This window comes from Mytilus trossulus, chromosome 14 (assembly GCF_036588685.1).
Source record: "Mytilus trossulus isolate FHL-02 chromosome 14, PNRI_Mtr1.1.1.hap1, whole genome shotgun sequence".
Classification (NCBI taxonomy): Eukaryota; Metazoa; Mollusca; class Bivalvia; order Mytilida; family Mytilidae; genus Mytilus; species Mytilus trossulus.
In genome coordinates this window covers 79,065,215-79,093,182 of record NC_086386.1, presented here as the reverse complement: position 1 = coordinate 79,093,182, position 27,968 = coordinate 79,065,215, and the positions used below count along the sequence as shown (strand labels likewise).

Below are 27,968 nucleotides of genomic sequence, written 5' to 3'. Positions count from 1 at the left end.
TTAAGTAACCAACAATCAATCAATCACAAACTATTATACAGAAAATACAAAAAGAGCTGAAACTTTTGAAATTGAGACAAAGTTGGAAGGAAATAAAGAAAGAAAATACATGCCTTCGAAGCTATATGACCGGACGAAATTTTTCAATCGGTCAGTGTTGTTGTGAAAATATGACAGGTAATTAAAGTTCGTGTTTTGAAGCCGAAGTTTAACGATTATCACCTGTTTGTCAACAATTGACGAAAAATATACAAAAAAGCATGGAAATTGAGCACGTGTTTAACATGTAAATTCAGATAATAGTTTATTTTAAGGACATCCATGCGTATTGTGGTCACCGGATTTTTACGAGATGGGTCACACTGAGGTCACCTTGCATACGGAAAATATGTCGGGGGAATTGCTTGCTGGAAGGAAGCAATTCAAATAAGTAAACTTCTTCTAAATATGGATAAATTAAAGAATTTTAATTACCTGTCATATTTTCACAACAACACTGACCGGTTGAAAAAAAAAATTGACGATTATACGAAATTTACATGAAAAAAATGATAAATTCGATCACAGAAGACTATTAAAGTTTATGATGTTTGTATGCATTGGTTCAAGAATTGGAAGAACATTATTTTTCATCGGTCACTCGTTTCTTATGACTTTAAACATGTCATACACTATATAAAATCTCATTTTCCAAGGTTCTTCTTTTTCTCCTTTTCATAAGTTAATGCAGAGTTTCAGTATTTTAAATATCTTTTATGTTATCGCTATAAATAGTACACATGTGTATTAGCCATAACAGTCCAGTCATTTCCTCGTATACATTTTTGTCTTCACTGAAAAATCTGCAAAAAACAGTAAATATTCGCCCCCCGTATCGTGACCCTATATGTACTAACTACCTGTAATTAATAACTACAAAGTATAAATACTGCACTGACCACACGAATACAGTAGAACTCGGTGCATTTGTTTATTATTTGTAATTAATGTGTCTAGCCTGCTAGGGACAAACCAATATATATTTGTATTTCATGATTTCGTTCATCCTCTCAATTATCAAGCCTTTAGTCCCCTGGTACATTTAACTGATATGTTTGGTGAAGTACCGTTTTATAGTGAAGGAAAAATAGACAAAATATGGAAATTTTATATTTCCATTAAAAGAAAGAGAAAGAATGCTTAATTTGAATAAAAGGAAATATTATAGATTTTATAAGAAAGTAAAATTATAATACTAATTTATAAAGAAAGTTTATACTAGAAGAATTGAATAAAATTAATGTAACCCTATAAATTGGATTTATGTTGAAGAATATAATTTTAAATATTAACTAAAGTTGGAAACTTGTAAATAGAATTAAAAGTTAATTATATACTTTCACAGATATTTTGTATATAGTATTACATAAAGTTTTATATAAAAGAGCATGTTAATTAAGTCTCTTTTGTAAGTATTGGATGTCAAATACTTTTAACTAATAAAGACTTTTATAAAGTAAATAGATAAATCCTAGTAAAAGATGTCAATTGTATTTGGGAAGTATTTAGATTTAAAGGAACAAAGGGAATTATTTATCTTCTTTGTTTATAGGTAAAAGTTCGATAATCCGTTTACTAGGGACGCTAAGAATTAAGTCAAATTGATTGACAAAAGCTTAAATGGTCAGCGGGTAATTGATGACCAATGAAATAAATTATGGGAAGTCTTTTAAATTATTATTTGGCATTTCATTGGAGAAAATAGAAGAAGTTCTTAAATCCAAAGGTCATGTGACTAAAATTTCGAATATCCAAAATTATGTTTTAGCGTCACTTGATCTTTGGAACCTGAAAATAAAACATCATTTTACAGAACTTCTGTCTATTTTAGGTAAGTTAAAGTAACATTTAATTTAGCATATGATTTTGAATTAAATAAGTTAATACTAAATTTATAATTAATTTGGGTTAAGATTTATTAATATCTGTTGTACTTTAAGGACAAATTGTATATAATGTTTTAAATAAAAAAAGTCTTATAATGTTAAAGTTATCTGTAAATAAGTTTTATATTAAATGTGAATTATTATAATTTTTAAAGATATTAGTTTTAAAAGTTATTTAAAAGGTTAAATGTTTAAAATAAGAACATTACTGAATTACGGAACTTATCATATTTACTCCGGAATAAGTTTTATAATTACTTAGTCCATGGGAGATAATTTTGAGTGTAAATTTATATCGCTAAATATTCTGAAGACGCACAATCTTCAAAACCCTAATTTTACTGAATACTTAAATAAGTTTGACTTGCAGAAATTGCAGAAATGTTTGAAGCCTGGAGACTGAGGTATTCATTATGTAATGTAGCTGTATTGTGATTTAATATGTTAATATTTTGAATGCTTAGAATTGAGGTTGATTCAGATAGTAAAAATACATATCATTACTTTTATGTTATTAGCAAGTCTTGCATACAACATTTTAATTATTAGAAATATAAAGTCCCTTTTTCAATTTAGAGTTTTAAGTACATGTACCTCTTTTGATTAGTAAGTTAATTTGAATTCAGGAAAAGGTAATTAATAAGAAACAATATTGATTTAGTATTATGAATTATCTGGCATGTTGAAAGAAATATATTTAGTTATGCAATTAAAGAAAATATGCGAGTTAAGCTCTTGAGTTAGGTCCACCCCTTTTTAACATGTTTAATGAAATATAACTATTGAAAGTTACAGAGTTAATTCCCCTGATGAGTTATTCCCCTTTGAAATAAGTTGTATGTAAGACTGTAAAGGTTGATAATTGTTTATTGATTTATTGATGCATGATTTATTCATAATTGATTGTAATTGTTTATTGAATATATAATGTAGACTTGATCTTTGGAACCTGAAAATAAAACATCATTTTACAGAACTTCTGTCTATTTTAGTAACCTGCAAAACAGAAAACAAAAACCCCCCTACAATCAGCACAACAGTTTATGGTGGAGGCAAAAGGGAACGAACCAGTACCTCATAGATAAAGACACATGAGTAAGCCATCAAACTACTTACTTCGATCTGCAGGCTTAATTCCAGAGGAAACCGCTGAAGAATTACTAGTAGTCGATCTTGCTGCAGAACAGAACATACCCGTTAGAATCAACATGCCTGGTGAAGAGGTAAATATTGTTCAATCAATACCCGTACAGCCAAACAAATTCAGTGGCAACATAAAATCAGACAATTGGGTGAGACAGTTCATCAGATGGAAAAATCTACAAAAAATATCTGATGAGCAAGCTTGTTATGCTTTACCCTTCTATCTTGAAGGAGCCGCAAAGACATGGTTTGAAGGATTGGCTGAACCAATTCAAGCTAACTTTGATCAATTAACAACAGCATTGAAAGATAGGTTTAAAAACACATATGAAGATGACGATATTCTTCTAGCACAGCTCCCAACAGAAAAGGCCGTAGAATTTTTAGATAGGTTGCAAATTAAAGCAAACAATCAAAACATTCCCGAACATTTATTGTTAAGAATTGCAAAGAAAGGATTTCAAGCATCATTAAAATCCGTTATAGTCCAAAGAGACCCTAAAACAATCGATGAGTTAAGAACAGCAGCTATAATTGCTGAAAAATGTCATCTAGAAAAAGAAAACGAGAAAACACAAGTCAGTGCTATATCAAATGAAAACTTTCAATTTTTGCAAGATACTATCAATGTTCTAACTAAGAAGGTAGAAAATTTAGATGTACAAGGGGAAAATAAGCGGCAACAACCCAACAACAACTTTGGCAATAGTTATCAAAATTGGGACAATCAGGGCAATAGTATGAATAGTCAACAAAATTGGGTCCCAAGACAAAGTAGTAATTGGGGTCAACAAAATAGAAGTCGTGGTCAGCAAACTAGAAATTGGGGTCAGCAAAGTAGAAATTTTGACAGGAAGCCATTTCAATCTAACTCTGGTCAACAAACCCAATATTCAGGTCAAAATAAAGCTTCCTGTACAATCTGCGGTATGTACAAATGTTCAGGCAATCCAGACAATTGTTTTGCTAGAGATAAACAATGTGATCAATGTAAGAAAATAGGTCATTTTGCTAAGATGTGTAGAAGTATATATAACAAGTATGGTGAAAGGATAAGGTATTAGGGACGCGCGCCCATTTTTAGGCGCTCGTCTAGAAGTGGGCATAGTGGCAGGAAACATATCAATCTAATAACACCAATGGATAGAAATAGGATTAATATACAAATTTTAGATATTAGAACTAATGGACTTGTAGATACAGGTGCTGCAGTATCTTGTATTTCATATGATTTAGTTAAAAAGTTTGAAAACAAAGTAAGATTAGATAGAGCAGATATTCCTAACATTTATGGAGTAGGTGGTGAAAAACATAAAGTTAAGGGCAAGGTCATGCTTCCTTTAAATTTTAAGGGATTAATCATAGATTATTCATTTTTAGTCATTGAAGACCTGCAACATCCCTTAATCTTAGGAGATGATTTTTTATTAGCAAACAAAGCAAATATTCATTATCCCACTCGTACTCTGTATTTGCATGAAGGAACTGTCCAAGTCGCTCTCATCAATACACAAGTTGACAATGCCAGAATGGCAAAAACAATAACAATACCAGGTTCAAATATGTGTGAATTGCCTGTTATTATTCCAAGAAAATATTTAAACAAGCCTGTTATATTAGAGCCAGTTTCATATTTGGAAAAAAGTCAACTTATGGGTGCTTGTTGTTTAGTTCAAGCTACTAGGTCAAATTCAGCCTATGTGAAAATGCAAATTATTAATCCTAATAGAGATCCTGTCACTATCCCCAGAAACCAAGTTGTTGCTATGGTATCGCATGTTGATATAAAGACTTTACAAAATCTTTCAGATGTTGAAAAACAAAATATACATACAAATAGTGTTTCTAATTTAGAAACTAAACAAAGAGAAAAATCAAAGAAAAAAAGTAAACTTGATTTTGATCTGTCATCTGCAGAGTTGACAGACATTGAAAAGCAAAAATTGAAGAAATTTTTAGACAATAATAGAAATGTCTTTGCTACTGATTTGTCAGAATTAGGCCAAACAAATATATATCAACATGAGATACAAACAACACATGAGATACCAGTAAGAACACCTCCTTATAGGACTACTCCAGTTATGAAAGAAGAAATTCAAAAACAAATAGATAAATTATTGGAAAATAATATAATTAAACCTTCTACATCACCTTATAATAGTTCAGTAGTACTTGTCAAGAAGAAAGATAACTCTTTTAGGTTCACGATAGATTTTAGAAAGGTCAATGCGATTTCTAAGGCCATGTTTTATCCATTACCAAATCTTAATGATGTTTTTGATACTATAGGTGCTGTTAAACCCAAAATATGGTCTAGTCTTGATATGGCCCAGGGATATTGGCAAATAGAATTACACCCAAATTCAAGGCATAAATCTGCCTTTGTAACTCATAATGGGGTATATGAATGGAATAGAATGCCCAATGGGTTGAAAAATAGTAGTTTTACCTTTCAAATGGTAATGTCTCAAATTTTACAAGGCTTGAATTGGAAAAATGTTCTAGTGTATGTAGATGATATTTTGATTTTTTCTGAAAATTTTGAAGAACATTTGACACACTTAAATCAAGTTTTTGACAGATTAAGGAAAGCAAATCTGACATTAAAACCTTCAAAATGCCATTTTGGTGTTTCAAAAGTCAAATATCTTGGTCATATTCTTTCCAAAAATGGAATTCAAGTTGACGAAGCCAAAATTAAATTAGTTAAAGAACATCCAATCCCTAAAACTCAACAACATGTTAGACAATTCCTAGGATTGTGTAATTATTATAGAAAATTTGTGAAAAATTACTCTAAAATTGCAGTTCCAATGAATTCTCTATTACAAAAAGATAAGCCATTTTTATGGACTGCTGAATGCCAAAAATCATTTGAAACTCTTCAAAATGCTCTTACTACAGCTCCAATTTTGGCCTTCCCTGATCAGCTCAGCATATCAATGCCCTAACAACAAGAACTGTAAAATTGACCAAAGAAATGGCTATTCACTCAGATCACCAGTCTTCATTTATGTCAATAATAAATAAAAGAATTTCAAACATTGTTAATGAAATGAAAGACACTCATGATGAAATAGATTTGTTGCAAAATGTTTTAAGAAATAACACAAAGGCACTTGAGAAATTATTTTTTACTATATCTAACACAATTTTAAATACGATTACTCTAAATACAGAAGTTAAACACAAATTAAATGATTTGAAACTAGGAATTTTCAGTTTAGTTGAAGGAAAATTATCTCCCTTGTTGATTAAACCAGCAACTTTAAGAAAATCTTTGAAACAAATTGAAATGCAATTGCATCAAAAATATCCAGGATTTTATATTGTTCAAAAAAATATAAACTATTATTATTCATCCCAAAATTTTGTATACTCCAAAAAAGGATCAGATATTTTTATTATGATAAAAATCCCAATAGCATATAAAATGGCAAAATTTGAATTATTTTCAGTCACTGCTCTTCCAGTCCCAGTAAACACATCCTTGCATGCTACCCAATTAATGGATGCCCCTGAATACTTAGCTTTGTCCAATGATAAGAAGACATATTTACCCCTTACAAGTCATCAAATTATGAAATGCAAGAATTACAATAACAATATGTATTGTCCATTATTACAATCATTTTCTGGAAGTGGAGATTCATGCATAGTATCTATTTTTAATAATGATAAAGATAAAGTACAGTCATTGTGTGATTTTAGATTTTTACACAACAAAATAATGCCAAAAATTATGTATTTGAACTCTTCTGCAATAGTTATATATAAAATCCCACAAATTTCAATCGATTGTTCAGGAAAACAAATTTTTCATGAAGGTTGTGATTTTTGCATTATGAATATTCCTTGTCAATGTTCAATTGCCACAAAATTATTAAGTTATCCCCCTTCAATTACTTCATGCAAAAGGTCAAATAATATTACAGTTGTCCATCCCATAAATCTAGCATTGCTACAACAATTTTTTACTGCAAAACAATTGATAGAAATAAATGGTAGTTCTACATTCGTAGAAAAGATGAGTATTAATGTTCCAGACTTTAAAATTTATAATCATTCATATTCTTCATTTTTGGTAAAAGATCAACAAGACCATCTTAGTTTAAAGAAAATGGCTAAAGTTGCTAAAAAGGAAGGAATTATTTTTCAAGATTTGGCAGAGCCTTTATTAGATGGTCAGATAGATATAGAAAATAATTGGCCAAATCTTAATGGTACACTTGGTTTAATTGGAACTTCTTTAGCCAGCATTACATTTATTTACTGTATTTGGTCATTTTTCAAAATTAGAACATTAACAACAACAATTTTGATTTTAGAAAGAACTATTAATGCTCATTCTGCTTCAATACCATCTTTTATTTTTAAACCAGAAACCACAACCACTAGCTCTGTGATATCTCACATGTTTGATCAGGAATTTAATATGAATCATATTTTAGTAATTATAATTGGTATTTTGATTATATTTATTGGACTTATATTATTTAAAAGAAGAAAATTGAAATCACACTTTACGTATTTAATGATGGAAATTACAACTGGAACTTCTTGTCTTCAAGTTCCCCTTATTAAGATGCCACTATGTCCTGCTTATTGGGAAATTAGTATGCCCCCTTCTGTAGAGTCACTAGAGGTTGTTGGTACTTTTCAACCAACTTTATTAATTAAATGGGATGAATTTTTGATCAAAAACAAAATAAATGAAAAATCATTAACTGTTCCTAAGATGATCAGATTGCCACTCTTTCAAAGTTTACAACTAAAACAAATTTTGAAACAACCATACTGTGTGTATATACTTCTAGTCCATCAAAACCTATTTAAAGTTTTAAATCACGAATAATGTCTTTTTTGCCTGACGAATTTTCTACCTTAAATTTTTTTTTTTTCTCTCTCAATATTGTTAAGTTATAAGTGATATAGGACATCAAAGCATGACTTGTGCCGTGGATATTCAAAAAGGACATCGAAGGAATCAACAATATTTCGGACAACAACAATATAGAATTCGTACATAATGGAGGACACCGTGTGCTATTTCATAAAATTATCATGGATTATGTGATCACAGATTATCAGCATTGTGAATTTATCAATATATGGAAAAAAATGAATTAGTGATGAGATAACAAAAAGTGAATTTGTGATGTGATAACAAAAAGTGAAAAGGTGAATGTCACCATACTATACAAAAGGATTATTAAGTGTTTATATTAATAAAAATGAAATACAAATTGCATGAATGATTTACTCTAACCAAACAAAAATGATATTATATTCTAAATTCATCCCAAGATAACTAGTTGAATCTTTAACAAATCTTGTATTAGGTATATTTATAGTAATATTTTTGTTTGCTCCTTGCATGCTTAATTAACAAATACACTTATGATCATTTATTAATCCAAATTTGTATGTATATTTTAATATTATATAGTCCTTTAATTTCTTTTATTATTATTACTATTATTTTTTTTTGTTTGTTTCTATAGATGTTCAACCACACATATTTCTTCTCTTCAAGTCGGGGAAAATGTTTTAAAGAACACATAAGATGCAAAGAAATTTTTGTTAAGCCAGGAGCTAAATTAGAAGAACTAGCAAATTTTGCTTACCAAAGACTGCATGCAGTTCAACAACCCAAAATAGTTTATATAATGGCAGGGATACCAGATATCTGCACCAAAACTAAAGCCCCAGCATACGAAGAAAGTTTTTACAATTTAGAGGACAATGATAAATTATTAACTATGAAAAATATTTTCAGTCAAACAAGAACAAAATTAGAATCCATCAATTGTAAGGTTGTTTTTGTAACCATAACCACCATGAGTTTTCATGACTGGAATTTACATAGACTTAAATGTCATAAAACATCAAAATTATTATATTTAACTCAATATGTTGACATGCAAAATCAACTCAATTCAGTTCTTCACCAGCTGAACAAATTCATAACAGCTTCAAATGAAGATAATGATGTAGTTACACCATTTCTTCATACTTATGTACATAAAATTATGGGAGAAAGACATTATTATAGCTACTCAAAATTGGTTGATGGTGTCCATCCATCTGCAGCCTTAGCAGAAAAATGGCGAAAATATTTAAAAAGAATTATGAAGATCAATGAAAGACTTTTAATGGAATAATCAAAATTATAGTGGAAGCATCTATAGAACAAACATTGTATATATTTCATTTATAAATATTATGTATTTTTTTTAACACATATGCATAGATATAACTTTGTAGGAACAAAGTCTTCAGTTCCATAGGGTTATATAGTGAAGGAAAAATAGACAAAATATGGAAATTTTATATTTCCATTAAAAGAAAGAGAAAGAATGCTTAATTTGAATAAAAGGAAATATTATAGATTTTATAAGAAAGTAAAATTATAATACTAATTTATAAAGAAAGTTTATACTAGAAGAATTGAATAAAATTAATGTAACCCTATAAATTGGATTTATGTTGAAGAATATAATTTTAAATATTAACTAAAGTTGGAAACTTGTAAATAGAATTAAAAGTTAATTATATACTTTCACAGATATTTTGTATATAGTATTACATAAAGTTTTATATCAAAGAGCATGTTAATTAAGTCTCTTTTGTAAGTATTGGATGTCAAATACTTTTAACTAATAAAGACTTTTATAAAGTAAATAGATAAATCCTAGTAAAAGATGTCAATTGTATTTGGGAAGTATTTAGATTTAAAGGAACAAAGGGAATTATTTATCTTCTTTGTTTATAGGTAAAAGTTCGATAATCCGTTTACTAGGGACGCTAAGAATTAAGTCAAATTGATTGACAAAAGCTTAAATGGTCAGCGGGTAATTGATGACCAATGAAATAAATTATGGGAAGTCTTTTAAATTATTATTTGGCATTTCATTGGAGAAAATAGAAGAAGTTCTTAAATCCAAAGGTCATGTGACTAAAATTTCGAATATCCAAAATTATGTTTTAGCGTCACTTGATCTTTGGAACCTGAAAATAAAACATCATTTTACAGAACTTCTGTCTATTTTAGGTAAGTTAAAGTAACATTTAATTTAGCATATGATTTTGAATTAAATAAGTTAATACTAAATTTATAATTAATTTGGGTTAAGATTTATTAATATCTGTTGTACTTTAAGGACAAATTGTATATAATGTTTTAAATAAAAAAAGTCTTATAATGTTAAAGTTATCTGTAAATAAGTTTTATATTAAATGTGAATTATTATAATTTTTAAAGATATTAGTTTTAAAAGTTATTTAAAAGGTTAAATGTTTAAAATAAGAACATTACTGAATTACGGAACTTATCATATTTACTCCGGAATAAGTTTTATAATTACTTAGTCCATGGGAGATAATTTTGAGTGTAAATTTATATCGCTAAATATTCTGAAGACGCACAATCTTCAAAACCCTAATTTTACTGAATACTTAAATAAGTTTGACTTGCAGAAATTGCAGAAATGTTTGAAGCCTGGAGACTGAGGTATTCATTATGTAATGTAGCTGTATTGTGATTTAATATGTTAATATTTTGAATGCTTAGAATTGAGGTTGATTCAGATAGTAAAAATACATATCATTACTTTTATGTTATTAGCAAGTCTTGCATACAACATTTTAATTATTAGAAATATAAAGTCCCTTTTTCAATTTAGAGTTTTAAGTACATGTACCTCTTTTGATTAGTAAGTTAATTTGAATTCAGGAAAAGGTAATTAATAAGAAACAATATTGATTTAGTATTATGAATTATCTGGCATGTTGAAAGAAATATATTTAGTTATGCAATTAAAGAAAATATGCGAGTTAAGCTCTTGAGTTAGGTCCACCCCTTTTTAACATGTTTAATGAAATATAACTATTGAAAGTTACAGAGTTAATTCCCCTGATGAGTTATTCCCCTTTGAAATAAGTTGTATGTAAGACTGTAAAGGTTGATAATTGTTTATTGATTTATTGATGCATGATTTATTCATAATTGATTGTAATTGTTTATTGAATATATAATGTAGACTTGATCTTTGGAACCTGAAAATAAAACATCATTTTACAGAACTTCTGTCTATTTTAGTAACCTGCAAAACAGAAAACAAAAACCCCCCTACAATCAGCACAACAGTTTTAAGCTATTAAATCCCTTAAATATAAGTAGTCTATGTCAATATTTTGACTTATACAATATACTATCTAGTACAATCTATGTTTTGTCTACTGGGAAACTGAAATTGTTTGGCCTGATTAAAGTAACTGGTCAGGAATAATAATGCAAAAGAAATATTATTTGTGTTATATAATAATGATTAAGTGTGGAATATGCAGTTGTGTGACTGTTAAGAGATGTTTTTTTTATTATCTTTATCCAATGTTGCATCGTATAGAAAATAATAACGAAGTAACCGTGGGCACCAAACCTACATTTAGACGTGCCTCTTATTTAGCCGATGTAGATAGATTAGAAAAGCTTAAAATTCGGACGAATTTATAATGGAAAATTTAACATATTTCTCCTTGACTGGTATAATACACATTGGTAATTTAATATCGAACAATACACCCACTTATATGTTCTTTCTTTTCAAATATTTTCTTTGCATATTATGAGCGAAAAAAAAGTGCTAATAATAATACCAGCATTAAATATGAATAAAGCTTTCATCCTGATTATACATGAACTATTTGCCACTGGACGTGATGACATACGAATAAAATCAATAAATCAATAGGTCAAACAATTCCATGAACAAATTTGTACATTGTAAGTGCAATTATGCTCTTAAACATGATAACGAAATAAGCCAGAAACCTGCATTTGTGTCAATATAATGTATTTTCCCTGTAATCGCCCAACTATTGCACTTATAAACGGTACACATACTATAAAGTTAAGAACGGAAAAAGGGAATGTGTCAAAGAGATAACAACCCGACCAAAGAGCAGACACCAGTCGAATGACTTATTTGGACTTGTACAAAGTCTCATGTTACTCCGTTTGTATGTTGAGCAAATTGTAATGAAACTGTGTCTTTCCGTATGACAGTTCATTATGAGCTCTCTTTGCGATCTGCGTTTAAACTATATCGATATTATTTTAAAATAAGACCAGAGACAACTTATCTAATACTTAACATATAAATAAAAAATTAAAAAAAAAACTGTTACAGTTATCTGAGATAAAATTAAAATGTTATCTGTTTTCAAACCACTGTGTTAACTGTTATCAGCAGTTTTGTATTTTTTGTTAACTGTTTTGCCAATATTTAGTTGTTGTTAACATGTTGACGGACCCCCTAATGCCCCCCCCCCCCCCCCCTCAATATACATACATTAATTTAACCTTACCTGTTTGTCAATGTACTTTAAAAGAATAAGTCCTACTACTGCTTTGGGATCGATTCCTTAAATAAGGCTAGCAATGGAAATGTAACAGTTCAGTGTTGTTTAATCCTCCTACAGAAGTAGGTAGAAAGGTTATTTTTTAGAATGGATGGATACCGGTTAGAAAATACCTGTGCGTACGCATATTCCATTAATTAAGGTGCTGGAAAAGTAACAGTTTATATGATAAATGCAATAATTGAATATACTTGTGGTTTAAATTTTTTTACGCCTTTTGATTTTTCTATTTATTAAAAGCCTGTAGTATGTTGCTCCATTTACTGATTCATATTGATTATTTTGTCCTAGTACATCTTTAAATATTTGTCAATATTGAAAAATAAACATAAAGATAATTGGGTCAATTATTGTATGTCAATTTTAATCTATATTATGGATAATCGAGGCGTGTTTAACCATTTGTGAATCTTCTTAATTTTGAGACGTATTATTCATGAAAAAAATGTGACACATGACAAATTTACTTGTGAATATGACTTGCTCAGAAGTTGCGAAATGTTCACCCCAACCCACACCAAATGCTATCAACCCTAATTAGTAAAACGGTTAAAAGAAGATAATTAAATTTAGTATATTTTGTGAAGATTTTGGCTCAGAAAATGCATTTTGATCGCCCTTTTCTTATGTAAAAAATGTATGTCTGTAATTATTCCGTCAAAAGAGAGAGAGAGAGAGAGAGAGAGAGAGAGAGAGAGAGGGATTCGAAAGGTAAGTAGATTAGTACAAATACATATATATACATGTACATTGTCGGAATATAAAAAAATGTATATGTACGAGTTTAAAGAACATGACGTAAATTATCTGTATCTGTATATAAAATTGAGAATGGAAATGAAGAAAGTGTCAAAGAGACAACAACCCGACTATATAGCCGACAGCAGCTGAAGGCAACCATGCAGTGTGTCTTCAATGCAGCGGGAAATTCCCGAACCTGTTTTGTATGTATACCTTGAAGATGTCAATTATTGCTTTAACTCAACAGGAAATAGAGACAGACACATACATGTATTGGCGAGCACCCTTGAGGCTCTCAACTGTATTTGCGCGTACAATATTGTCTTCTAGCTGGCTCCAATAGAGTATGTTCATGACAAAGAAAGAGTTCTTATATGGATTGGTGTTTGAATAGTGTATAGTGCCGTCGTATTGTTCTTCACAGAATTTGTCACTATACCTGGCACTTACAAAATTAGCAAAAGTGTTTAGTATGATTTTCCTCTTTAATCTTAATAAAGAAGTCGTCGAGATTAATAGATGGGACCAAACCCTCAACCACTTTGTACAGAAACACCAGCCGTTGACTTGTTCTTCTTGACTGTAGATTTTTCTCGTTCTTACTCGGCTAGTATTTCAGTAACTGACCCCTCTTCTCTAGACCTGTAGTCGCCTTTTATGAATTTAGCCCCTCTACGTTGTATCCTTCCCAATTGATTTATATCATGTTGTGTATATAGGTCCTATATATATGGCACCATATTCCATAATCGATCTTACTAATGATATATATGCGGTCTTTTTGCAATCTTTTGGGCCAAAACGATTTTTTTTATTAGAAAGCCGATTGGCGAATTGGCTTTTCTTTGCTACATTTGAGATGTGCGTAGTCCATTTCAGGTCTTCTGATATTTCCAAGCCTAGGTATGGATTGTGTTTGACTTATTGTAGTACATGTCCGTCTAAGCTGTACATGTTCTGGCTTTCTTTCTAGATGCTAAAAATATAGCACTTCTTTGCATTGAAACGTATGTTTTTGGCCCATATCTCTAGATTTTAGATGTCTTGCTGTGGTAATATATGATCATGTTTGTTGTTTATGTTCCTGTATAGAATTTACATTCTAAAATGTATACCCGCCGCTTTAATGTTTAGTTATTAAAATCTAAATAGTTATCTCTGATTTTTTTATCACCACGCCCACCCCCTTCTGCCTTTCTACGATATCTGTTTTTACTGTTTAACGGACAGAGCAGATACATATTGCTTACAGTCCTTGAATGGTTTAAAAGAGGGACGAAAGACACCAAAGGGACAGTCAAACTCGTAAATCTAAATCAAACTGACAACGCCATGGCTAAAAATGAAAAAGACAAACAGAAAAACAATAGTTCACATGACACAACATAGAAAACTAAAGAATAAACAACACGAACCCGACCAAAAACTAGGGGTGATCTCAGGTGCTCCGGAAGGGTAAGCAGATCCTGCTCCACATGCGGCACCCGTCGTGTTGCTTATGTGATTACAAATCCGGTAAATAGTATAATTCGGTAGGTAAAATTCATGAAAGGGAAGGGGATTGTAGTTACGACGTAAGGAACATATCCGATATCATTTGTGAAACGGTTATTCCATAACGGTCAACCAACTCGTGATGGCGTCCGTAAAATTTACGACGGGATGATTTCAACTTCACCATTTGGAACTCTTGGTTTAATAGCTTCCTTGTGAGCAGTAACCCTCTATCAAGAAAATCATGATAGGAAATGCAAGCACGGGAATATCGTATCAATTGGGAAGATATATACCCCGTATGCAGGTGCTGCTGGAATGTTGCTACTTAGAAATGGAAAGTTCACAATTGGAAAGCTGAAATCATCTCTTTTGTCGTAAAGTTTTGTCTTCAACCGACCCTCATTGTCAATTTCTAGATGTAAGTCAAGATATGAAGCCGACTTAACTGTATCTGTAGTATCCTTTATCTCCAATTCGATGGGATAGATGCCATCCACATAGTCACCAAATTTTGAATTGTTTAGTGAAAGAACGTCATCTATATAGCGGAAAGTAGAGTTAAAGGATATTGCTAACTTCTTATCTTTCTTCCTAAGAAGTTCCTGCATGAAGTCAGCCTCATAATAATAAAGAAACAAGTCAGCAAGTAGAGGGGCACAGTTTGTTCACATTGGGATGCCGACAGTCTGTTGAAAAACACGTCCTCCGAACGTAACAAATATGTTGTCAATCAAGAAATCAAGCATCTTGATAATATCGGTTTCAGAGAATTTTTTGTTTGAATCAGAATGGTTCTTTACAAAGTATGATTTATCCCTCCCTAAGACAAGATACTTGTATCTACGTTGGGCATTCTTTTTTATGAAGCAAAGTAATACCAACTCTTTTAATTTGTCTTTTAGTTTGGAATGAGTTCTTATCAGTATTGCTTAGTTGTAAAATTTGATAACCACACTTTATAAACACGTTACACAATCACACCATTCCTCATACACTATAACAACCTTCCCCTTACACCTTACACCATAGCACCATACATCTTCTACCATTGGACCACATGCCATACAATTAATTTTACACTATTATACATATTTTGGGAAAGTATACACCTTTAAGGTGCTGTGAAGTTCTAACTAAACATCTATTCCTATTCATTTTTTGAAAATTAGCAAATTTAAAAGTGGTATTTAAATGACTAATTTTTAAGGAGGTACAATTTTGAACCTCATACATGTTTTCTTATACCGCCTATGTACATGTATATTGGAACATTGTTTTGAAATCTGCATTACAGCTAATGTTTATAAAAGAGGGGCGAAAGATACCAAAAGGGACAGTCAAACTCATAGATCGAAAATAAACTGACAACGTCATGGCTGAAAAAAAGAAAACGTCAAACAGACACAAGACAAAACATAGAAAACTAAAGACTAAGCAATACCAAAGCCACAAAAAGCTAGGGGTGATCTTAGATGCTCTGGAAGAGTAAGCAGATCCTGTTCCACTTCAAACCGATTGAATAATGGACACCTAAATATGACGATTAACTGTCTCTGTATTTCTCTTATCAAACTGTAAAAAAAGTATTGACTAAAATAAGTTTTAAGAAATTAGTAACGAAACACAATGTACACCTTAAACGTTATACAGTCAGTTTTGAACACAAATAATTAAAAAAAAAAAAAAAAAATTGCCGGTGTGGACGATATATACTGAATTAAAAATTATGCAAGATGTAATTATTTCAATTATAAAACTTTGAATTAAAAAAAATCTAATTTTATAGATATAGGAAGATGTGGTGTGAGTGCCAATGAGACAACTCTCCATCCAAACAACAATTTATAAAAGTAAACCATTATAGGTCAATGTACGACCTTCAACACGGAGCCTTGGCTCACACCGAACAACAAGCTATAAAGGGCCCCACAATTGCTAGTGTCGAACCATTCAAACGGGAAAACCAACGGCCTGATGTTGGTGGTTATGTATTTATAATCAAGATTTTGGGCAATAAGAATACATTGTTAAGTTTGTTTTCTTAGTTTCAATAAGTGAATTGATTTACTGATTTGTGATATCTGATTATAATTATAGTTAATTATTGAAATATAAAGTATCAAATTTTAACACGACTCTTTATAGCCGAACGGTTGCCTATAATTGCCTATATCAACTTCATTTAAACTTGTCTCTTGACAATCATACCACATCTCCTTGAACCAAGTTAAGGGTAGAGAGGATATTAAGAGAAAAAAGGCAAAAATATAACAGTGAATAAAAGGGTGTAAAATATAAAAGAGAGAGAATGATTTACAAAAAATATTAATAATACAGAAAATTGGACCACCGTCAAGATCCTCATGAGTCCTTTAATTCTTCCTTTAACTCATCTCCTTATGATAAAATGTGTATTAGAGTAATATAAGAAGTGACTGGGATACACGTATAAAAACAACAATCGATCAAAGTGCATGATGTATATATGTAGGACCAGGGTTTCCCCTGGGTCAAATATTTTTTTCGCCACCTCTTTCGCCAAAACAATATATTTTTCGCCACTTTATTATTTTTTTCGCCAAGTAACACAAATATATTTTTCTTTTAAAATTTTCCTTTTTTTCAGCCCCTCCCTAAATAAGAAGTGATTTTTACAACAAAACGAAGTATCTTATCACTTGGAATTGATGCCTCGTGTAAGGTGTAGTCATTAATTATATTGAAGGGTTACTCTCATGCCAACCTTTCGAATAAATTTCTTCATAACGACAGTTTTCTTTTCTAGACCATCGTAAATAAGTAAAACTATATGCTTGAAACACGTGTGTCACCGAAACGACTTTGAAGTACCATCTCAAACCAATGATCTATGAAGGTTAAATGATAAAGTTTTAAATCAGAGAACTTTCTTGCTTTTGGACATTTTTCGTCATAACAACAATTTTCTTTTCTGGACTATCATTAAAAGAAGGAGAGGAAGCGTAAAAATTTAGCTTCAAACGGTGTCATCCTGGTTTGCCCACTTTTAATTACATGTATATGTAAACATAGAGGGAATTGTTGTTTTAACAATTATAGTTTATTTCTGAATTATAGTCATATTTTTTACCTTTTATTTTACCTGTAAATGTTCAAAAGAACATTATATTCTGTTATTAAATCAAGGAAAGTGTGCAAAAGTTTCTAAATTTAATATATTTTTGGCAGGAAAATGTATTTTTATTCATACAAAAGATAGGGAAAATGTGCACTTGAAATGAACTATTTTTCCAATTTATCAACAAGTAGTTTTAATTATTGGTACATTCTGTAAAAAGGGAAAAAGTAAAAGAATGAAACTAAAGATTTATTAGAATAAATCCCATTGAATATCTTTAACTTTCTTTAACTTATTTTTTTTAAAATTTTAATAAAATACACTGTTCTGAAACTTAATATAAAAATATCCAATTTATTCTAACAACTAGAATATAAATTCAACTGTTCAATAGCCAAGCTATAAATATAACACAATTTACACAGTAATCTGCATCCAAGCTAGCATTTTCTTAAAAAAAACACAAATAACAACAATAAAATATTTTTCGATTAATAATCATGATTGCTATCAACACAAGTTAAAACTTCAACCAAAAAGGCTATTTACTGACAATGAAACAGCAACCAACAACGCAACACGAACAGTGTGGCCAGGGGTTAATGTGAAAGGCTGCTACTTCCACTTCACCCAGTGTATTTGGCAATAGTCACAGAAATATGGACTACAGTCCTATTATAAAGAAAATGAAGACATAACTCAACTGCAACGAGGGGCCGCAGTACTACCTCTTGTTCCACCCCACCTTGTAGGGGAAGTTTGGCTAAAAACTAAAGAAGACATTTGAGAAACTGAAAACATACTGGCTACAACTTCATTTACAGAATACATGACAGAGTTCAGGATTGAAAGCTACCGTTTTCTATGGAATCACTATTACACAGAAGGACCACCACCACAAATCACTTGGAAGGATGGCACAACAAACTTAAAAAGAGACTCAAACATGGCCATGAGATCATTGAGCTACTGAAAAAGACACAGGCACTAACAGAATGCAATATTATCCAAGATGCAACAGAAGGAGCCCGCCCACAAAAAAATGGCGATACAGAGTATAAGAACCAGACTCAAACTATTGAAAGAAAGACTTCAACAATTACTTATAAACGTGGTAGATTACTGTGACGCAGCCGACGATCGATCCCATCTTCTCCATTTGAACTGGACAATGAAGTGAAGATTTGTAAATATCATGTTTTGTGACTTTTGGTGTAAATATAAAAGATTGTATTTATCCTCATTTTACATATTTCCTTATGCAATGCATTTATAAAATTGATTAATTTATTAAATTATGTTTGCAATAAAAGAGATCTTTTATTAATAAATTTTTATCATGAAAATCATTCAGAAACTAATGAATAATATAGACACTTTTGTAACTGAATATCTTTTTTTTGTTATTTGATGTGTACATGTATCGAAGTTGAATGAATTTATATTAAAATAATGAAAAAAAATATTTGATTTTTTTAATATTTTTTTCTATACAAAAAAAACAACCTGAATATGCAGAAAACACTTACTAACTATATACCTGACCATACCTAAGTTGGAACAGACTATACAATTGTATGCTCATTAAACCTTTTGTCTTTTTTGTTTTCTTTACTAATAGATAATTGGTAGAATTAAAAGTGGGCAAACCAGGAGTAAACCGCTTCAAACACGTGCGTCGCAAAATGGTTAATTAATCCCTTTTGTGACAAGTGACAGAAGCCATTTTACAATATCATTTTGTCATATCATACAATCAACACCTTTATTAATTAGTCCTTTGATGTCGATAGCTATGAATGCAATCAGCTGATTATTGATTTTCTGTCAAAATCTTAACGAGTTCAAGGTTAATTCCGAGTATTGTATGATCGGTAAAGTCAGAGAAACCCGAAAAAATGTAAATAAACAAGATGGCTGAAAATAAATCGTTATATATATTTCTTTCGCCAAATTCTTTCGCCAATGACGAATTTTAATCGCCACAATTATTATTTTTTCGCAAATTGCGAAAATGGCGACCGCCAGCGGAAACCCTGTGTAGGACTCAAATCTATGTTGGGTTCAAAATCTATGGCAGATTCCTAATCTATTGTTAATGTGACGCCATGCCATCCCAAATCTATGGCTGTTTTTGTACAATCCTAATATGTGGCAAGTTCTGTAATTTCCTTATCTATGGCGACATTTTGTTGTTTCCTAATCTGTGGCAAATATTCATTTTTTGTACAAATGGAAAACAATGCAGAACATACATGAACAATGATTTGTCTTAAACATGTACGGTGACCTATAGTTGTAAATTTCTGTGTAAATTTGGTCTCTTGTGGAGAGTTGTCTCATTGGCAATCATACCACATCCGTTTTTTTTATATATATACAACAACAGGAGCACGTCTTTAAAATTTTGTGAAATAAACATTCCACAATGGTCAACCAAATTATGATGGCTACTCCAAACAAAATCTTAATGAATTCATGTGCATGTATCTAAACACAGACTTCAATGACTATGTTTTGATGATATACTGTTGTTTCAGTTAAGGTTGAAGGTTTGGTACCAATAAAATGTTTAAACCCCTGCAATTGTTTGCACTTGTCCTAACTCAAGAATCTGATGTTCAGTAGTTGTCGTTTGTTATGGTTCATAAGTGTTTCTCATTTATCGTTTTTTATATAGATTTGACCGTGAGTTTTCCCGTTAGAATGGTTTAACACTAGTATTTTTGTTTGGGCCCGTTATTATAGCTTGCTGTTCGGTATGAGCAAATGTTCCGTGTTAAAGACCGTTCCTTGTCCTATAATGATTTACTTTTATAAACTGTGACTTGGATTAATAGTTGTCTCATTGGCACTCATACCACATCATCTTATATCTATTCAAGATTAAAATGATGTGCACCGTAGAAATACACATATTCTAATCTGTGCATGATGCCTGTTTAACACAGTTATGAAACCCTCTACTAGTAAGTAAGCCCCCTTACAAACAAGAAGGTATTTTTTTATAAAACAAAAATGATAAATAAAAATGAACAGTTTGAATTTTCAAATAACCATCTTCTTTATAACCATTTAAATCAAATTGGTATCCGGTCATTTTACCTTTTACTTTATAAACTTTGCCAGTCGTAGACAGTAGAATATTAACTATAATAACTCCTTTTCTATAATTCCTAGTACTGAAAAGTGGTGTCCTTGTTCATCGCGGGCTTCGGCCGGTACAGCACATTTTGTCCAAATTCCGAAATACAGGTCAAATCGTCCTTTAAACCATCCGCAATATTGTTGTCCACTGAAATGGTGTTTATATCTATGGGTCCTGACATCGTTTGCAGTCGCGATGATGCAATATGGTGTTATTCAATTGAATTGTGTCGTTAAATGTTACTATTTCCCGCATAGTGGAAGATATTAGCAAGCAAAATGAAGGGAATTGTGCAAATGATGATACAAGCATGAAAATTAGCACGGAGCATTATTTTTATATACTTTTTAAGAAAAAACTGCTGGCCATAAAAAAAATCATTTTTTCAAGATGGCCATCACCTTTCCAAAATGGCTGAGGTTTTTTTCAGGTTTAAAATACCTTTTTTTTATTTAAAAACATTTTCTTTGACTAGAATAAAATATTATCAGACTTGGAGGCTACCTTCTTTTCATATGATAAATATACTAGAAATGAATATTTTACATGTTCAGAGTTTGCGCATGCCCGAAAATATTACAAAATTCACACAAAAACATTTGAACTATTCATTATATACTTAGAGCTTTTGGATTTTTAATGACGTTATGAATTTGTTTGATACCATTTTTTAAGGTTATGATACACATGCATTTAACAATTTCGCGCGCATGCGCAGACTACTTATATTTACATAAAGAGAAATTTGCACGCACTATAAGGGCACACTGATGTAAATCGTAGTTCATCTTACAGATGAGGATTTTGATTTTTTAAACATTTCTTTTTCATCATTTCATTCCCCTAAACATCTAGGCTCTTCTGTTAAAGTTCGTGTAACTTTTATGATGCCACTGTTTGAATACTCGTCTTTTCAATTATCAAGCATTGATTGAATAAGACGAAAAAGGTAATTAACTTTCTAAATTCCGGGCAACCATAATTATAAGCAATTTCAGTGGGAATGTCCAGATTTGTACGCAGATCGTACTGTTTGGTGGTTTGTACATTACAAACCACTTGTTTTAAAAGTTTGAGTGAAATATTTCGTGATAGTGGATGGACATGTGCCCTCACTGAAGCCGTTATTGCAACACCTAGAATTGCAGATTCTTTTCATATATGTTCAAATGTAATAAGAACTAATCACGCACATCGATGACAGCATGTTTTTTGCTTTTAAACGTGTAAACGCAGAACATATTACCCATGACTCCGTGACGTTTAAGGTAGATTGATGGTATACCGCCATCTTGGATTGTACAATCACAGTACAAAATCGGTCTAGTTATTTGCCTAAATCTGCAAATTTGGAGACAGATGTTAGAAGTTTTTTTCTTTTTGAAGAAAACTTGTTAATTAATTGTATTGTTCAAAATATTTTAACAAATATCATTTTCTTTGGTTTTAAAATTATTTTTTCAAATGAGCCATTTATTAAAGGGGAAATAACTCTTTTAGTACAAAATTTATACTGGGCTAATAGGGAAATTTTTTATATTTATTTGTAGCAAGAAAACAAGTTCGGTGACACCATTTTTTCTTTTTATTTTCCATAAAACATAATATGAAACCTTTCTTCTCACAATTTATTTCAAAATTCTATCTCATAGAATTTTTTTTAATGCACACTAATGTGTTTTTTTATGAACAAACTAACCAAATTTTTGCAATTTTCAACGACTCATAGCTTGAAAAATAGCACGGTGACCCATACTTTTCATTAAATTTTTGAAAAGAGCATTGTAAAATCTTCATTTTGGCAAAATAATAGAAAAAATTCTTTCTAAAAAAATATATACTGGTGATCTACCTTAAGTATTTGATCAACTGGTTTAAGGAAAGAGAGTCCTTGACCACAGTTTAATTTCTGGCGTTCAATTCTAAGAACGTCAATTTAAACAGTGTACATTGTATTTGATGTTTAGTAAATGAATAATTTAAAGTCTTGGACGAGAAAAAAGGCAAGGTATTATTAGGTGCTAAACGGAAAGTTGGTGGTACTGTAACACGCGAAGGGTTTGGAGTAGTTTTCTTTGCGAAGATGACAACAAAACGGATTTGTTCAAGTTTCTTGCCAACATAATTCTTTAGTGATTTATAAAAATGCTTATGTTACTCAACAATGCTCAAGGTGAAAATATTCTTTGCAATTTCATTAAGGAAAAATACCAGCTATCTCCTCACCATGAAGAAACAGATATACGGATGATTATGCATGACAAGCATGCTGCTGAAAATGATTATTAAAAGTAGTATTAACACAGATGAAGTAGCATTACAAATTGCAGCACTCGCAAGATAAGATGTGGATAAACTGTGAATAGATTTTTAAAGGAATATAGGCTTTCTTTGGCTTCCTCTGCATGTCCTCGTGTAGCCGCTCTTTTTTTTCTGCCATGCATCTAATGGGTGTGACACTGTGTCGGCATTTCATGGTAAAGGGAACAGGTCAACTTGGCACACATAGAAGTATTCTCTGATGTAACGGACTTTTTTACCCCGCTTTTGTATGAAAACACAGACACAGACATAGAAGCATTTGTTTGCATCATGCATTGCAACATCAACATTTGCTGTTAGGGAGGCACAATTTGAATCGTTAGTAAGGAAGCAGCAGCTTTGTGATGCTATTTTGCCTACCAGATGTTCTCATATGGATCACATCAAAAGAGAAGCATATCAAGTGAACATGTTTTGGCTCATCCAGAGTTATTCATTCGACAGGTTCTTTTACCAAGTGAGGAACACTAGAGTTGGATGAAAGAAAATAAAACAATGACAGTTGGAAACCAAAATAAATTGCTTTGGCTGCCGTTGCATACTCGTGTCAGGATTTTTTTAAAATGCAAATGCAAGACACCAAGCTGTGTGGGTAACTGAAATGCTACCGTTCTGGTCTTCCTTGTACAGGTGTGTGTATTGGTCACTGTCAGATAGTTATAAGATAGTCAATCTGTATTTATGCATTTGAACCGAACAAAGACCGTAATATCTGTTGTTAAATTGATAGAAATGATAAAATTGACATTTTCACGTTGTTGCCGCCATTTTGGAACCGGAAGCCACTTTTTTCTTAAAGGATGTATTGTTTTATCGCACTTTACAAACTTTAATTGAAATTTTATCAAAACTTGCATTGGATTATACAATATAAAACAGCTTTAAAAGGATTTACAAAATTTAGACAATTGGATAAGAAGTCATTTCCAAATGGGCGGTGGCCATTTGAAAAAAATCAAAAAAAAATTGATGGTCAGCAGCGGATTTATTTTAACTATCATTTAGTCAACCTATATACAAAATGTCATGCTTGTATCACGATTTGCACAATTATGTCCATAATATCTCACACTAGCAGAAAATTACGCAGTATAAAGATCTGCCATTGATTTTGGAGAAAAAAAAAAAAACTGCCATATATAGATTTTATTTTTTTGACGTTGATAACGTCACATTTGTCATTTAGGAATCGGCGATAGATTAGAAACCTGCAAATAGATTTGAGTTCTATCAATAATGGACGTTTGACGAGGTCAATAGGTTATTTGGACCGGTGCATACATATAACGTACTGACTGCATGAACGTCCTTAATGTTTATATTACATATGTAAATGCATTATAATATATCTGTCTGCCACACAGACATTCTATGGTGGAAGTTTTAAAATTTTACTGTTGTGTTTACATTGACAAAAATAATTGTCTTCACGTTCATTTCTAATTATTTTTTGCAGGATTTAATTGCGAAGTGAAACCAAATGTCAAAGTGGTGCGATCTTTGAGAAAGTATATGATGTAAAGATACAAAAGCATTATATTACGTACTGTATTGGTGTTTGAGATTGAATAAGTTGAGACATATTTTACTTTATTAGGAATGATAAATAAGTTAACTGTATCTGAATTTACTATTGAACACCTCCAAAATCATTTGTTGGTTCGATCTATTTGAAGGTTTGAACTTAAGAAACTCGTTTTCTATGAGGTCTGACACAACCCGTGTGGCACGTTTAATTGAGCGCCCGTCCTATTATAGTTTAGCTCATTTTTAGTGCATTTACGTTGTCATAGATTCGTACTCGTTTGAATGATATTAATATTCAGTTGTATGACAGGACTGGTATCCTTTTTTTTATAGTTCACTGGTGTTCAACTAATCACCATAATTGCAGTTACAGTGATCCCAACATGGCGGATCATTGTAACTCCAAGAATCGTTTTGTTGGTTATAAAAAAACATAGAGATAATTGTAAGCAGCAAGAATGTTCAGTACAAACACATTACCACCACCAAAACACAATTTTGTCATGAATCCATCTGCCCCCTTTGTTTTATATTCACATAGACCACTAGTTATAATTTTTTGTAAATGTTTGTGAATTTTTAGAAAAGATTTTCCACTGTAATTAATGGGCCAAGTTCATTATAGATAGAGATACTTGTAGCAACATGAATGTTCAATAAGGGTAGGTCTACAAACACATCACCATCACCAAAACACAATTTTGTCATGCATTTATCTGACAATCTGTGTCCATTGTTTGACAATATGATAGGCTTAAAGCGTTCGCCTAGAGACCTTGTATATTTCATTTTTGGTTAGTGGGGAGGCGGGCTTATTGCATACACGGTTATTAGTGGTGTTGCGTCCTATTATATTCCATATAAGGAAAGAAGGGAGGCGGGGCTTATTTCATACATGGTTCGTAGTGGTGTTACGTCTCCTTATGAAAACAAAACGGTACTGAGAAAAAAAAAACTTTATTGTAGTTTTAACATGGATAGGCATTATATTCGGGATTATTTTTGCCCGAGCAATACTGAGGGCTAAAATAATACGAATTTAATGTTAAAACTACATTAAAGTATATAGCTTGCATCAATTATTTCGATTCTGATAATTAAGATAATTTCTATGTCCGATATGTATAAGGGTTAAGCGATTTGTGGAGTCTCTTCCATCAACCTCCCTTTTTGTTTGTAAAGAAGCAAACAGCTGGCACTGGGATTTTCCCGAGGGAGGAGTTTTTGAACAGCCAGCATGAACAGTTGTCGTATCTAGGTCAAATATGTCAATTTTGGAATGCAACACATTACACATGTTACAGTCTAATAAATGAATTAGTAACAACAAATGCATCATTTAAGAGTTTGGAAGTCTTTTAAGTTAATGAAATATATTAAATACATGCCAATTTGATACAATTCATTATTTTGCAGTAGTCAATAAACGCCTGTGCCAAAAAAAAAGTATACTGGATTTAGAGCAAGGGTTTATTCATAAAGCAAAAGAAGCACATCATATTAGATTTTTTTTGTTACTATAGTAAACTTTACAGTAAGTATTTATCACTTTCTCTAACAAAGAGCTTCGATGTAATATTTGTTATTCTCAAGGTGTTTTGTCTGATGCTTGGTCCGTTTCTGTGTGTGTTGCGTATCGGTGTTGTGTCGTTGTTCTCCTCTTATATTTAATGCGTTTCGCTCGGTTTTGTTACCCCGATTTTGTTTTTTGTCCATGGATTTATGAGTTTTGAACAGCGGTATACTACTGTTGCCTTTATTTCGATTACATTGATCTATTTCAACTGGGTTTCTGCTTGTAAAGAAAACTATAATATTTAAGTTATGTTCATTTTTAAGTAAGTATATGCTTCAGATCATGGTATCTTGTTTTCCTGTGAATCCTGTGAAAAACATGAAGTTCCCAAGAGTGTTAAATAAAGATATGATAGAAACTATAACTTAGTATAGTTTTAACTTAGTTTTTAATGAGCATTATATTCTTAATATCGCTGACCTGTCGTTGTCCCGAATAGTATACAGATATTTGTATAAATGATCATGAAAAATGCAAACTTACCTCATGTTAAAAAAATATGTCGGTGACGAATGTTGTTAACGCGTTTGTTGTAATGTTTACACAACTTTTTTTAATTAGATATTCCGTTAGCAGAGATTCTGACAAAATAAGTTACTATGGACATAGACATATTTTATACATTTACGATTAACTTTCAAGTTGTTTGTCCACACATTACGACTATCTTCTTTCAAAGTTTAATTTGAGAATAAATTAATAACAAGTAAAATGGGTAGGTTTTGCAAGATGGTTTAAATCAGGATGAAGGACTGATATTGGCTTGCTACTTGAACAAATGGGTAAGTAAGAAAGCGACAGAAATTTTATCTGATACAATTCAACATATATACGATACGAGCCCTAAAATATTGCTGCAGTAGTTCTTAATCATTTTAGAATGAACTATCCTGACTCTTGTTTTATGATTAATGTCTCAGTACCTACTAAAGATGACTGCAAATCTGTGCATACCGCACAATCAAACGTGTAACTCATTTGAAAAAACTTAGGATTTTCTTATCCCAGGCATAGATTACCTTAGCCGTATTTGGCACAAGTTTTTGGAATATTGGATCATCAATGCTCTTCAACTTTGTACTCGTTTGGCTTTACATATATTTTGATAAGAGCGTCACTGATGAATATTATGTAGACGAAACGTGCGACTGACATACTCAATTATAATCCTGGTACCTTTGATAACTATTAAAAAGGATTGGTTACTGTCAAACCTTGATTTTGCCAGCTGATGCATATTTCACAGCATTTGGTTTGACTCCTCCATGAACCAAGTACACACGTTTGTATTTGTGTATACTTTTATCATGTTTATCAAAGTCACGAACAAGAGCGAAATATACATTCTGCCACATTATTCGGTCAAGGCTCATATCATATGCTGGTGATGTAATTTGATAAGATAAACTTAAAACATTAACGACAACTTCATAATTATGTCATATTCCTATTTTTGTTGATGTTATTTTTCATCTAAAACACGATTAATTTGACGAACTTTTATGAGAATAACTTCTTCAGTTACTGATCATGACATAGATGATACACTTTTTCTGTTAATCACGT

At 31.2% G+C, this 27,968-nt stretch overlaps 1 protein-coding gene across 1 annotated transcript in view; it reads right to left on the bottom strand.

Moving 5' to 3' along the window:
• The window catches only part of LOC134695873 (transmembrane protein 272-like), a 40,073-nt gene extending 27,495 nt beyond the window's left edge, over positions 1-12,578 (bottom strand). The window contains exon 1 of the mRNA XM_063557339.1: positions 12,441-12,578. The gene's annotated coding sequence lies outside the window, so the exon portion shown is untranslated. The remainder of the gene's footprint in view (positions 1-12,440) is intronic.
• Positions 12,579-27,968: the final 15,390 nt, after the last annotated feature.